At 39.1% G+C, this 13646-nt stretch overlaps 1 pseudogene; it reads right to left on the bottom strand.

Moving 5' to 3' along the window:
• Window positions 1–2558: 2558 nt before the first annotated feature.
• On the bottom strand, window positions 2559–9857 carry LOC150002188 (protein S100-A7 pseudogene; annotated as a pseudogene).
• Window positions 9858–13646: the final 3789 nt, after the last annotated feature.

Genomic DNA, 13646 nt, shown 5'->3' with positions numbered 1-13646 from the left:
GAGCAAAATGAGGGTAAAAAATGAAGATGCTGAGAGTCCTTCACTACAAGGTAGAGAAGAGTAGGTTTATAGCTGTGAGTATGCAAAACACAGAGTTTATTCTTGTATTATTATTTATTAATTAATGTATTATTTTTCTGTAGGAACAACTGTAAACATACTTTTCCCCCGCCCAATATATTGAAAAGTAGGAGACTGAGTTACTTGTCTTGGAAGAAAAGAAATGCTGTCTTTGAGAGGTACCATAAATTGAGTGCTGGATTAGAACTTTCCAGAGGTCTAACTTTTGTTCTGGCCGGGCCGTTGATTAGCTATGTGGCCTTGGAAACATCTCAAAACATTTTGCCCTCAGTTTGACCATCTATAAAATGCAGGGGCAGCAGTAATTGATTTACATGGCCTTTTCCAGTCTAACAACCTATAATCCTTGATATATGAGTCCTTCATTATGTGAAAGAGATTTATCTTCAAAAGGCAAGGTTAGAACCCATAAATAGACATGGAAGAGAAGAACTATTTAGCTTGGTTTAAAGAACTGCAGATGAATTAAGCGGTTCTCTCATGGAATTCTGCTCCAGAGATTGGGCACAGATCATGGGGCCTGAGACAGCCAGGATTCAAAATTCTGACCCTGCAGTGCTCCGCCTTTATTGTCCTGAGCGAGTCTCTTAACCTCTCTGCTTACTTCCTCAATGCATAAAATGCAAATAAAATGAGTACCTACTTTATGGGTTACTGTGAATGTAGAGTGAGTTAGTGTAAGTAATATGTTAATTATTGTCACATGGTGTTCACTACATAAGTGTTAGAATTTTTGTATATGTAGGATTTCTCGATAGAGATTTCTCATTGAGTCGAAGTGGAACAATACCTGTAATTTAGAACTTTATACGAATTACCATGGATGCCACAAAACTGTCCTTACTGACCCCACCCACTCACAGACATCTCTCCCTTCTGAAAACTACTATTACATCCATTGTTTATGCTGCGAAGGCTTTGGGAGGATTACGTTACTTTATTAGGAACCATCATTCACTGGGCAAGTGACCAGATTGTCACACCCAGGAGAAACCAAAAAGCTTCCAGGTCAATGGTTCTCAAAATTGGTGGCTATACTTGGGAAGTTCTCAAAATGCCTGGGCTCCATTCAGTACTTTGGTTTGGGGTAAAGTTCAACCATCAGTATTTATTATACACTTCTACTGATACTCACATTTTGACACATGTAAACATTCTTGCCCAGCTTAATGGCTATACAGGTACAGAAGAATATATAGGGGGAAAGAATTTGTTTGTTTTTGCATGGAAAAATGACTACTTGAATAGATAGGTAAGTGGCACAAGATAAGCACCAGGAAATGAAAATAGGTGTGTGAAATTATGGGTGGAAAAGAGAATTCGAGAGAATGGGTACACTGATTAGAGGTTCAAAGAGTTCCTCAAAATCGGTGTAACACATCCCCAGCATTTTCTCAAACCTTAGGTTAAATGAACGCCCTAAAATGTTTGGGGGATACGACGAGTTGAGTGCAGATTTCAGGCTCCTTAATCTTTCTTTTTTTTTTTTTTTGCATGGCCAACCCAACCATTAAAGTAGCTATAGCCAAAGATTGGAACTTGGTGAACAGTTCATATAGGATAATCCCCAAAATTAGGAATCTGTTGGATGGCTCAGATAACGATACCACATAGGATGATCCCCCAGCCAGAAAGCTACCAAGGAGGCCTGCAATCTCCTTAGGTGGTTTAGGCAACTAACTGGCTATGCCAATGGACTTCTTTTGGAGCAGAAGCAGAAGGTATTTGCTGGCCGAGAGGGTAGTTGCCTGTTCCTGCTTACTGTAGCAAGAATATTCAGCACCAGAGGGGCTCTTAGAGTCCTCCCTCTTGACCACCAGCTTTTTTGCTACAGGCCTCCTGGAGGGATAAAGGACACTCCTCTTAGCTTTCACTTTATCCTTCTATTTGAGAGGCCCAAGAGTCTGCCTGTACTGGTTGAGGGACACCACAGGCTGGCTGGCACAGTAGGCAAAGAAAAACCATCACTAGCCATATAAGGAGACAGATATCTGCAAGGGAAGTTCGGGCTGAATAATCAGATTATGTGCTTTCTATGGAGGAACTGAAGATAATGTTAATAAAATGTAATGAGAACTCTTAAGAATATTTGTTTAAAGAACAAATTTTAAACATATGGGGAACAAACATCTCTTTTTGTATGAATTACATCTTTGTGCATAATGCGTTTTCACTTTTTCCTTCCTTCTTCCTTCCATCTCAAAGAATTCATCCAGAGTGGTGTTAATAGCATCCTTTCTGTTATTGTTATTTAATGTCTATTGAGTAATGAAGCAGGAAACACCTCAATGAATTCTTGACTACCAGACTACATTTATCCATTAGCTTTGATGAAGTGATCTTTTGGAAATAGTTCAATGTTCCGATTGGCAAACAGGCTCATGGAATTACTTTCTGAGACAGGAAAACATAAAAAAGATCCATGTTTGTTCTAAGAGAAAGGGTACACATTGGTATCTTTAAGATGTTCTGTGGTTTTACCCTTTGGAAGTGTTCTTGATGCTGCCCCTTTCTTCCTGATGGCAATCACAATCTGAAGGGGGAGGGGAAGAAAGAGAGAAGGAGGTGGAGGATAGAGAGAGGGAGAATTGAGAAAAACAAAACAATCGAGTAAGGGCATCATACAGACTGCTTCAGGACAACAAAACACACGATAAGGTAGCTGTCGACCTCAACTCTGCCTCCACCTTCTTTCTATCTATGAGATTCTCGGAGCCAGAAAACGTCTTTGAGAATCTCTATTTCAACTCTATAGATAAGGTAACTAAGTATTAAAGATGGTAAGTCACTTGCCTGAAGCCATACAACTACATGGTGTTCAAGACTGAGCAAGCCGGGTTCTGGCTTTCCACTACACAGTCCTTCTGAGACAGGGCTTAGACTATGGAAGGTTTGATATAGGTGTTTCCATACTTGTCCTGTTTTATATGCAGTTCCCATTTTCTAGCTCAGGGTTCACCTGAATGAAAGTTAGGAAGTGTTGGTCTCAGGTGTTATGGTCTGAATGCAAGTGGTAATGGAGCCCTGCTGATGGGGAACCAATAGAATTCATGTCTGAAAATGGCCCACACAAGGGCTGAACCCACTCGCTGAGCCTGATATTATCTTAACTCAGTAAATTGTACATGCTGTAAACTTTAAACTTATACAGTGTTACATGTCAATTATAGCTCAATAAAACTGGAAAAAAAATAAATCAACTGATACAGACTCCAAAGCAGTAAACACTCAAGAAACCTTAGTCAATCAGTTCAGGACTGTGGATCAAGCAAACAATCGGTCACTTATAATTTATGACAATAGGCATAATTTTATTAGGCACTGTAGGAGAAGCTGCAGAACTACAGGACTTTTTGCCCTCAAGTTGCTGAAACTCTAATTGGACAGAGACAAATAGTAAACAATGAAATACATTAAATATTAAGTGGATGTTCTAGGAGGTAAGTTGTCATATTCCTCAACTCCTGCCGAGAACCTAGAGCTTCTGTTACTCCTCTTCAAAGTTAAAAATATTTGTTTTTATTTATGTAATAGTCTAAAAAAATTAGTATACGTCAATTCTACATGACTCAGATGCTCTTCTCAATACTAATGACCTGTGATTTCGGGAGCCCCATTTACACTGATTGTAAAGCAGTACTCTCTTGGGGTTGTGGGCTAATGAGCAAAGAACAGAGATGGAATTATTATGTATATGACACCTTTGTGTTAAGGAAGGCCAGGTGGCATCAGGATGGGCTGTGTGAGCAAAGGATTCCCAGTGATGGCAGTGGAGAAGTATGACTACAGAGCTGAATATTATCAAAACCCCCATCTCCAAAGGACCAGCTCTGGAGCAAGCAGGACCACGTTCACGCCAAAGGTGATGATTCGGTTTGAGAAAAACATCATCCATCCTACATTCCTATTATGATTTTGAATATTTGGGTTGTGTATTTTTCTATAGTATTTAAAAATTACTTGGGTTTTATTGTTGTGTAACTAATATAAGGACTTTATGCCTTGTTTTGGAACAACAAAATTATAAATGAAGGGATGTTAATGAATCCATGGTCTGTAAGAATCCTTGCTTCCTTTAAGAGAGTTCATTGTATCAGTGAAGACTGAGAAACACTAATATAAACTGTCAGTTGAATAGACGTTTGAATAAATGTAATAGGGGTTGCTTTTAAGCCCTGTGGGTAGCGAAGCAATGTTGGCCTGGGAAGGTCAAATTACAGCAAGTCAATTAAAGACCAGAATAAAAGGGGGAATGCAGAAGTTCTCCTGTGCAGCTGCAGCTCCATAGCGGTGGGTTGGCCTGGGTAAGTGTTGCTCATGGCGCTGGGCTCTCTGGAGGGACTGTCAACAGTAACAACAAAACAGGACTCTGAGCACTCTGTTTTTGCTGCAGGCAAGCTCTGGTTCTGAGAGCATGAGCATTTGTCCCCAGGGAACTTTTCTCATTCCAATCAGCATCATTTCAGAGAGGCAGAAAATGGAAACCTCTTTGGCAAGTCATTTCACCCTGTAATTCTGCATTATCTTTGATTAATGAAGAGGGAAGAGAACGCTCCAATATCCTGAAATCTGTTGCAGGGATTGGCATCTTAGCTTTGATGGCTCCATCAAGAAATTATTTCTTCTCTCGCCTTGCAATTGCACCTACCTGGCTCCAACTCATTTGGACTCATCTTTGGAGAATTTATTTTCCTTGCTCATGGTCTGAGACATCCAGTCAGAGACGGATTCAATAATTTGTAGTCTCAGCACAAATTCACTTTGATGCTGTCCTCAAACATAGTTTACCTCTTGTTTTAGAGGCTTTCCACAAGTAGCTTTTTTTTAACTGCAGGAAAAAGGTATAACAAAATTTACCATCTTAACCATTTCCAAGAGTACAGTTCAGTAGTGTTAAGGATATCAGTCTTCAGAAGGTTTTCATCTTTCAAAATGAAAAGTTTGTTTTTGTTAAACACCAACTCCTCCTTGCCTCTCCTTCACCCCCTGGCAAACACCATTCTGCTTTCTTTTCCTATAAAACTGACTGCTCTAGGTATCTAAGTGGAATCATATAGTATTTGTCTTTTTGTGACTGACTTATTTTGCTCAGCATAATGTCCTTAAGTTTCTTCCATGTTGCAGTCTGTGCAAGAATTCCCTTCCTTTTTAAGGCTGAGTAGTAGTCCATTGTAGGTATACCACATTTGGTCTATCCATTCATAGATGGGTGGACTCTCAGGTTGGTTTCCTTCCTGGCTATTGTGAATAATGCTGCTGTGAATATGAGTGTACAAATATCTGTTGGAGAATCTGCTTTTAGTTCTTTCGAATACGTACCCAGAAGTGAAATTGCTGGGTCATACAATACTTTTATTTTTAATTTTTTAGGAGCTGCCACACTATTTTCCATAGTGGCTACACCATTTCACTTTTTCACCAATGGTGAACAAGGTCCAATTTCTTTACATTCTCATTAACACCTGCTATTGTCTGTTCTTTTTTTAAATTTTTATAACAGCCATTCTAATGTGTGTGAGATGATATCTCATTGTGGTTTTGATTTTCATTTCCCTAGTGATTAGTGAAGGTGAGCATTGTTTTATATGCTTGTTGACTATTTGTGTATCATCTTTGGAGGAATGCCTGTTTAGGTCCTTTGCCCATTTTTAAATGAAGTTATTTGTGGTTTTGTTGTTGAGTTGTAGAAATTCTTTACATATTCTGTATATTAGCTCCTTATCAGATATATGATTTGCAAGTATTTCCTCTTACTCTCTAGGTTGTCTTTTCATTGTTTTGATTATGTCCTTTTATATGTAGAAGTTTTAAATTTTGATTTAGTCTAATTTATCTAATTTTCATTTTTGTTACCTGTACCTTTTGTGTCATATCTAGGAAATCTTTTCCAAATCCAATTCATGAAGCTTTTCCTCATCTTGCATTTTGGTCTTCAATCCATTTTGAATTAAATTTCTTATATGGTGTATGATGTTATAGATGGAATGTTTGTATCCTCCCAAAATCCATATACTGTATTATAAAGGCCTAACCACCAATGTCAGAGGTAGGGACTTTGGGAGCAATTAGGTTTAGATGAGGTCATGAGGGTGGAGTCCCTGTGATGGGATTAGTGCTCCTATAAGAAGAAGAGACGTTAGAACTCCCTCTCTCCACCATGTGAGAATATTGGCAGAAAGAGGCTGTCTGCAAAGCAGGAAGTGGGCCCTCATCAAGAACTAAATTGCTGATACATTGATCTTAGACATCCCAGCCTCCAGAACTCTGAGAGACAAACGTCTGTTATTTAATCCAGTCAATGATTTTTGTTACAGCAACCTGAGCTAAATAAGGGTCCAAATTCATTCTTTTGCATGTGGATAGCCAACCTGTCCAGTACCATTTGTTGAAGAGACTATCTTTTCTCCATTGAATGATATTAGCACCCTTGTTGAAAATAATTTAATCATATACGTGAAGGTTTATTTCTGAGTTATTTTTTTCTATTCCGTTTGTCTATATGTCTGCCTTTATGCCAGTACTACGCTGTTTTGGTGACTGTAGTTTTGTATTGAGTCTTGAAATCAGAAAATGTGAGACTTCCAACTTTTTCTTTTGCAAGATTGTGTTGGCTATTCAGGGTCCTTTGACATTCCATACACATTTTAAGATAGATATTTTTCTACTTCTGAAAAAACATGTCGGGGATTTTGATAGGGATTGCATGAAATTTGTAGATTGCTTTAGGTAGTATTAACATCTTAACAATATTAACTCTTTCAATTCATGAACACATGCATTTCTGTTTATTTGAATCTTTTAAAATTTCTTTCAACAACATTTTGTAGTTTTCAGTATACAAATCTTTCGCCTTCCTGGTTAAGTTTATTCTTAGGTATTTTATGCTTTTCAATGCTATTGTAGATGGAATTGTTTTCTTACTTTTCTTTCCTAATTGTTCATTGCAGTGTATAGAAACACACCAATTTTTGCGTGTTTATTTTGTATCCTGGAACTTTACTGAATTTATTTGTTCTAACATTTTTTTTGTATGTGGAATCTTCAGGAGTTTCTGCACATTAGATAATCTTGTCTGCAACAGAGATAATTTTACTTCTTTCTTTTCACTTTGGACACATTTATTCCTCTTCTTGCCTAATTGCTCTGGCTAGGACTTCTAGTACTACATGGAATACTTGAGGCAAAAATCAGGCATTCTTGTCTTGTTCCTGATCTTAAAGGAAAAGCTTTCAGGCTTTTACCACTAAGTATGATATTGGCTGTGGGTTATTTTTAAATATGGTCTTTATCAAGTTGAGATAGTTTCCTTCTATCCCTAGGTCCTTGAATGTTTTTATATTTATGAAAAGGTGTTGAATTTTGTAAAGTGGCTTTTTAATATCAGTTGAGAGAAAATCATGTGTTTTTTTCCCTTCATTCTGTTAATGTGATGTTTCATTAATTGATTTTCGTATAGTCAACCATTCTTGCATTCCAGGAATAAATTCCACTTGGTCACAGTATATAATTCTTTTGAAGTGTTGTTGAATTCTGTTTGCTAGTATTTTGTTGAGAATTTTTGCATCAATGTTTATCAGGTATATTGGTTTACAGTCTTCTTAGAGTATCTTTGTTTGACTTTGGGCTCAGGGTAATGCTGGCCTCGTAGAATAAGTTTGGAAGTGTTCCTTTCTCCTCAGTTTTTTGAAAACTTTGAGAAAGATTGGTATTAATTCTTCTTCAAGTGTTTGGTAAAATTTACCAGTGAAGCCATCTGATTCTGAGCTTTTCTTTGGTGAAGTATTTTGATTACCAGTGCAATCCTGTTACTAGATATAGGTTTGTTGAGATTTTCTACTCAAGACCAGTCATGGTAAAATATAGCAAGTATTTGACTTGACCTCTCTCTTGCATAACTTGTGTTTGGTTAGCAGAGACCAATATGTTGGATACGGAAGTTTTGAGCAGCTCTGTATGACATAATAATAAGACCATGTTAAATTACATTATTTGTGCTGTTAGAACCTACTTAACATTTCTGGGGCTACTTGTTGATTTCAACTCTGATTCTACTATTTCTCTCACTGTCTGTGATTATTTGTTACTTATTTTTGTTTCTATCTCAGAAATAGCTCTCAAATATTTATTCCCCTTCTTAGCCATGTCCACTGCTTTAGTTCAAGCCCTTCATACTTCTTAAACAGACTCATAATTTGTCTTCCTGCCTCTTCTTGTCCCGCTTTGTCCTCTATACATTGATAGCTTCCTAAATCTGGTATCTAATTGAATTGTATTTTTTTCCTCTATTGAGAAATAAACTGTGTTTCTCATTTGCCTGTTTCATAAAGTTCAAAATCCTCAGAATAGAATAGAAGGGTTTCTCCAAAGTATCTGTAATTTGCCCCCCTAGCCTCATCTCTCTCCATTTTTCTCTTGCCCCTCCATTCCAGGTCTGTGCCATATCAAAATATTTGGCAGTATACAACACCCCTGGTGCTTTAATTTTTTCTGTGCTTTTGCAATGTGCTGTTTCTAGATGGTGAAAGTCACTTCTTCCCTGGACTCACCAGATATCAATTGTTACGTCCTCTAAGGTCATGTTCCAAGGCATTTGTAACCTGGTTGAACATAAGTGCTATGTCAATATGCATTATAATTATCATTCTGTTTACAAGATAAGGCTCTGATCCTTGAAGAGTAGTGTATGTTCCAACTTATCCTTGAATACAATGCCTAACCACAGTATCCAGCACATAGTAGTACAGTACCTACTTAATAAATGCTTATATAATGAGTAGCTATTTACCTTGGGGGATAAGTAACATTAAAGAAGACCTGAACTCTACTCTTTGTTTTCCACTAACTACCTATGTGAACTTTGGGAAGTTACTTAGCATCTCTAGGTGTCAGTTTCTTCATTTGTGAAATAAAGGGTGGGAACAGATAATCTCTAAATTCCTCCAGCTCTGACATTTTATTATTGCCATTTTTATTTGTGCAAAAGACAATCATAATTATTAAAATAATTTCATTGTCCATGACATACAAGAAAAATGACGTTAATTTCTTTAACTCATTTGACTCCACATTTCATGTTCATTCTTGAGAGGAATCATTCTAATCTTAATGAGCTTTTCTTATTACAACTATTTACCCCTTTACTGAATTAAAATGTTTTATGTCATTTATTTAAATTAGATGGTTCTGTTTATACTTCCAGGGATTCCAAACCATAAGTGTGTGATACCTCTGTCTCTGGTAGAAGTACAAAAAATATTTTTGAAACAAGCATGGTGTTTAATAAAATAATATTTATGACCTAAAATGTCTTATAATGATAATATCAGTATACATAATTTTGAAAAAATTCAAGTCATTTCAAAACTAATTATTTTCCTCTTTGTGAATTCCTTCTCTGTATATTTTTTGGGGGGGCATGGTGGAGACACTTGATTGTTTCTTGGGATCTCTGGAGGCCTCGGGCTGGGCTGGCCTCACTGGTTTCCCCAGAACAAGGCACTCCTCTGTGGCTCTGATGGTGGTAGTCCATGGCTATGTCCTCACCAAGATCGGAAATTTGGAAAACTGAATCTTCTTATCTTCATTCTTGTCCTTTTCCTCAAAGATACGGGACAAGTAATCCTTGCCCTTTCGGTCACAGACCTTGAGGAAGTTGGGGGTATTCTCCCTCAGCATCATCAGCGGGCCTGACTTGTCAATCATGTCGTCAGTCTGCCGTATTTGTGGAACGGCTCCATGCTGCCCAGCACAGACTTCTCAGCGTGAGTGTGGCTCATCTTGGCTTTTAAAGAAGCAGAGCTGAGGATGTGCCACGGAGGGCGAGGCCAAGTGTGCTCCCCTCTTTGTCTTAGATACCCATATTTTATACAGTTGCGGTGACAATGTCACTCATCTTTATATCCTATTGTTTTCATTTAGCACGTCATCAGCAATTTGTATAACATTTACACGGATCCATAACTATTATTTTGGGCATTTGCATAATATTTCTCTAATGGACTTTGAAAAAATTACTTATTTTTCCATTTTTGATGCATTAGATCACTTCCTCATCATTATAAATGATTCTATGATGAATATTTTCCTGCACTTAGAATCCTCTTGCGTTTTTTGCATAAGGTACATTTCCAGAAATAGGAGAATTTGGTTAAACAGTAATATTGTTGATTTCATAGTTATTTATAAAATTACAATTTGGGGAGGGGGATATAGCCTGAATACCCCATTTGGTTTAAGTCATTATGAATATGTCAGTTAATATATTAAATATTTTTAAAATTCACTTGTGCCAACTAAAATTTAAGAATGCATTTGAATGCAAGCAAATAAAAAATTAATCTAAATCGACAGTGATTTAAATACAGAGTATAATTTCCCTTGTAATAAAAAGTCTGGTAGTAGGCAAGCTGTCCTGGGCTGGCAACTGCTCAAGGATGCCATTGGGGACCGAGGCTCATTACCTCTGACTCTTCCATCCTTAGTGAATGGCTTTTGTCTTCATGGTTGCAAGATGGCTATTATACCTCTAGGCATTGAATTGAAGAAGGAAGAAGGACAAAGGACTAACGGGGCATATTACTTTTCTAGACTAAGGAAACACTTTCCCAGAGCCCCATCTGGTTATTTTGGCTTTGAACTCATTAGTCAGAACCAGGTCACATAGTCACACTTCACGATGGGCAGTTTGGGAAAGCGTGTATGTCGCCCTTGATATCTCTGTGGTCTAGGAAGATCAGGGAGAAAGAGACAAGAATGGCTTCTGAGGAAAAAGGCCAAGGTGTCCACCACACGGCTTTCGTTGAAAAAGAAAGAAAATGGCTTTCATTTATTACAATTAAATGGTAAACTCTTTTAGGTCATGTACTGAATTGTACCTGTCTTTGACGCTTTAGCATTAGCATAGTGCTTTAATAGAAGAGGCTCAATAAGTGTTTATCCTATGTTGAAAAAGTAAAAGATATGGGTATGGTCCCTGGAAATTAGAATGACTTCATTTTCTCCGATGGGGATGTGTTGTCTGATATGTTGAGGTCGTCGTCGTCGGCAGCCGTCCGTCTCGAGAGACGATGGTGTAGCTTCTTAAGAGTCTATCTGCACCGCCGAGAATGGCTGTGCAGTCTGACTCGGGAGTGACACGGTATCTGTCTCCTCCCGTGTTGAATCGACATCTTGCGATGACGCTGAAGCTACAGAGCCTGGGCAGGGTAATATGGAGGGTCTGCTGTTGCCCATGCAGCAGACCCCCCCCTCTCTTCGCAGCTGAAGGGTCCAAGGGAAAGACGGAGTCGATACAGCTTGGGTTCAGGTGCGCCGCAGGAGTTGCCGGTGTTGACTACAACGTCAAACCGCCTTAGGGACTCCGACTCCGGATTTTCTGTCGGGGTTTACTCCCTTAGCCTTTCCCCTGAAGAGGTATGCCGCAAGGCAGCGGAGGTTTTTTGGAGTCAGAGTTTTCCTTCTCTGATGTACCCTGACTGGAAGATCGAACCAGCAACACTTAGCTCGCAGGCCGACGCTCAATCCACTGAGCTAAACCAGCCAGGGCATATGTTGAGGTAATGCAGTAAAAATAGAGTATGGGACATAGTCCCTCAGCTAAACTTTTAGTCCCTCAACTAAACTTGGTACTGGAATAAAGAAATGTGGATTCAATGAAAGGCCAGCTCAGTGTTTTAATTCAAATTTTAATAACTATTCACAAAAGGTATTGATTAATGAAACTCTAGAATGTTTACCATTAAGAGATCAGGGTCTTTAGTTTTGCCCTGATGAATCTCTAGTGCCTCAAACAGTATATATCCCATATAGACAATTGGTAACCACCTGTAGAACAAATGATTGTCAGCTTGGATTGAGGTTAATGGGGTCTGCTAAGCTTTCTTAGCTTGACTTTATCCTTTTCGGGAAATTTCTCCATGACTCTACCGAGTTAATGGCAGATCAGACCTGCTTTGATAACGACCAGGAGGGAATGTGAATGCAGTGAATGACAGACTTCAGATCTCAAAGGCTCAGGATGGGTAATATGATGAAAGACAGAAAACTTAAATAAAGGTTAATTTCTTCATTTGGGCCCACAAAGCCGCTGCTCAAGTACAGGAACACCGTAAACCATACTACTTTCTTTGGGGCACCAGCAGTGAGAGTAAGGAATATTGATGAAAAATGGGAAGAACTTTATGACAGTGCCTGTGGAAAATGACCAGGTTGCCTCAAAAAGCAGTGACTCCCCATAGCTTCAGTTGTTCCATTGTTCACGTCGTGTGACGTGAGGTGGGCGCACTGTGTGTGGATGAAAGGCTGGATTGGATGCTCGCAAGACCCCTTCCATCCTGGAGATGTAATAGCTCTCTTTTTTACTTAACTCTACCTTCAAGACAGCCTGTGCTAGGAATCCCTACAAATCCTGTCAGTAGAACCTAAAAGATTTTTCTCCATTCTAATTCTGGGCTCTCACGGTTGCTTCATATTTTGTATGGCAATGATACAAGCCTGTGCATCTTGGGTTTATTCCCTCTTCCTTTATCAGCTAGTAAATGTATAATCCCAGCACCTTTCTGATTGGCCCACCAATGTTCCTTATGGGCAGATAAGTATTGGGTAACATCGACTCATTCACTCAGTAAACACATGTTGCATACCTACTGTGTGTCTGATATAGTTTTGCTGATCACAGATAAGATATACCTCCAATTCCAATAAGAGAAGAAAGACCAAAGTAAATAGTACAATTGAGACAGTGGGAAGTGCTATGAGGAAAATAAAACAAAGTTGTATGTCAGCTGTAGAAGCAAAAAGCATTTCGGGGAGGGTCTGGGAAGGCTGTCTAAAAAGGAGGTAAGTTGAAGTCTGAGTTGAATAAGGAGAAGACAGCCAGAGTGTATAGGACATAGCTCCTGTGTCTCTCCTCTCCCCACCCCCTTGTTCTTTCACTTGGTCAATGAGAGCCCCCGCTGCCATTGCCATCACCTGGTACCCTGCCTCTGCCAGCTCTCTTGGCCTCCCCCAAGGAGGGCTGGGCTCCTGCACAGCTTCCGAGACTCAGGTCCAACCAGTCTCTATCTGTAGGGGTTCCTCCCATTATTGTAGAAAGGGATGGGTAGGCCTGCTGTGGGGCAGGGACCTGGCTTCCCCAGAGGCTGCCATGAAGAGCCTGTAATACAACCTAGAGATGAGGATGAGTTAATTCCCTAAGGGACAAACTTCAACCAGCAAGAGACAAGAGACAGGAGGAAAGTGGCTGAGAAGTTTCTCTTTCTCTTGCAGGCGGAATGTGTCCCACATGCAATAGAGGTGATGTAAGTTGTGTCTGGAGGAAATTCTGGTGCCCAAGCGACCAGGTATGTTTATTTGTCAGGGTGTGACCATCTTATAACTCATCACCTTGAATTTATTTTTCCTCTTTTTTTTTTTTTTTTGCCTTCTCTTTTTCCTTCAAATGGTTATGGGATTACAATTCTCCATAAAGTCTTGGCTTGCAATCTTTGCCTCAGGATCTTTTGTCTAGGGAGCCCATGCAAAAACAAACACCACTAACAGTTTGTGGAGTCGAATCACAGTTCCCG

This window comes from Furipterus horrens, unplaced genomic scaffold, assembly GCF_987537825.1.
Source record: "Furipterus horrens unplaced genomic scaffold, mFurHor1.1.pri manual_scaffold_9, whole genome shotgun sequence".
Classification (NCBI taxonomy): Eukaryota; Metazoa; Chordata; class Mammalia; order Chiroptera; family Furipteridae; genus Furipterus; species Furipterus horrens.
This window is presented reverse-complemented; position numbering and strand designations above follow the sequence as displayed.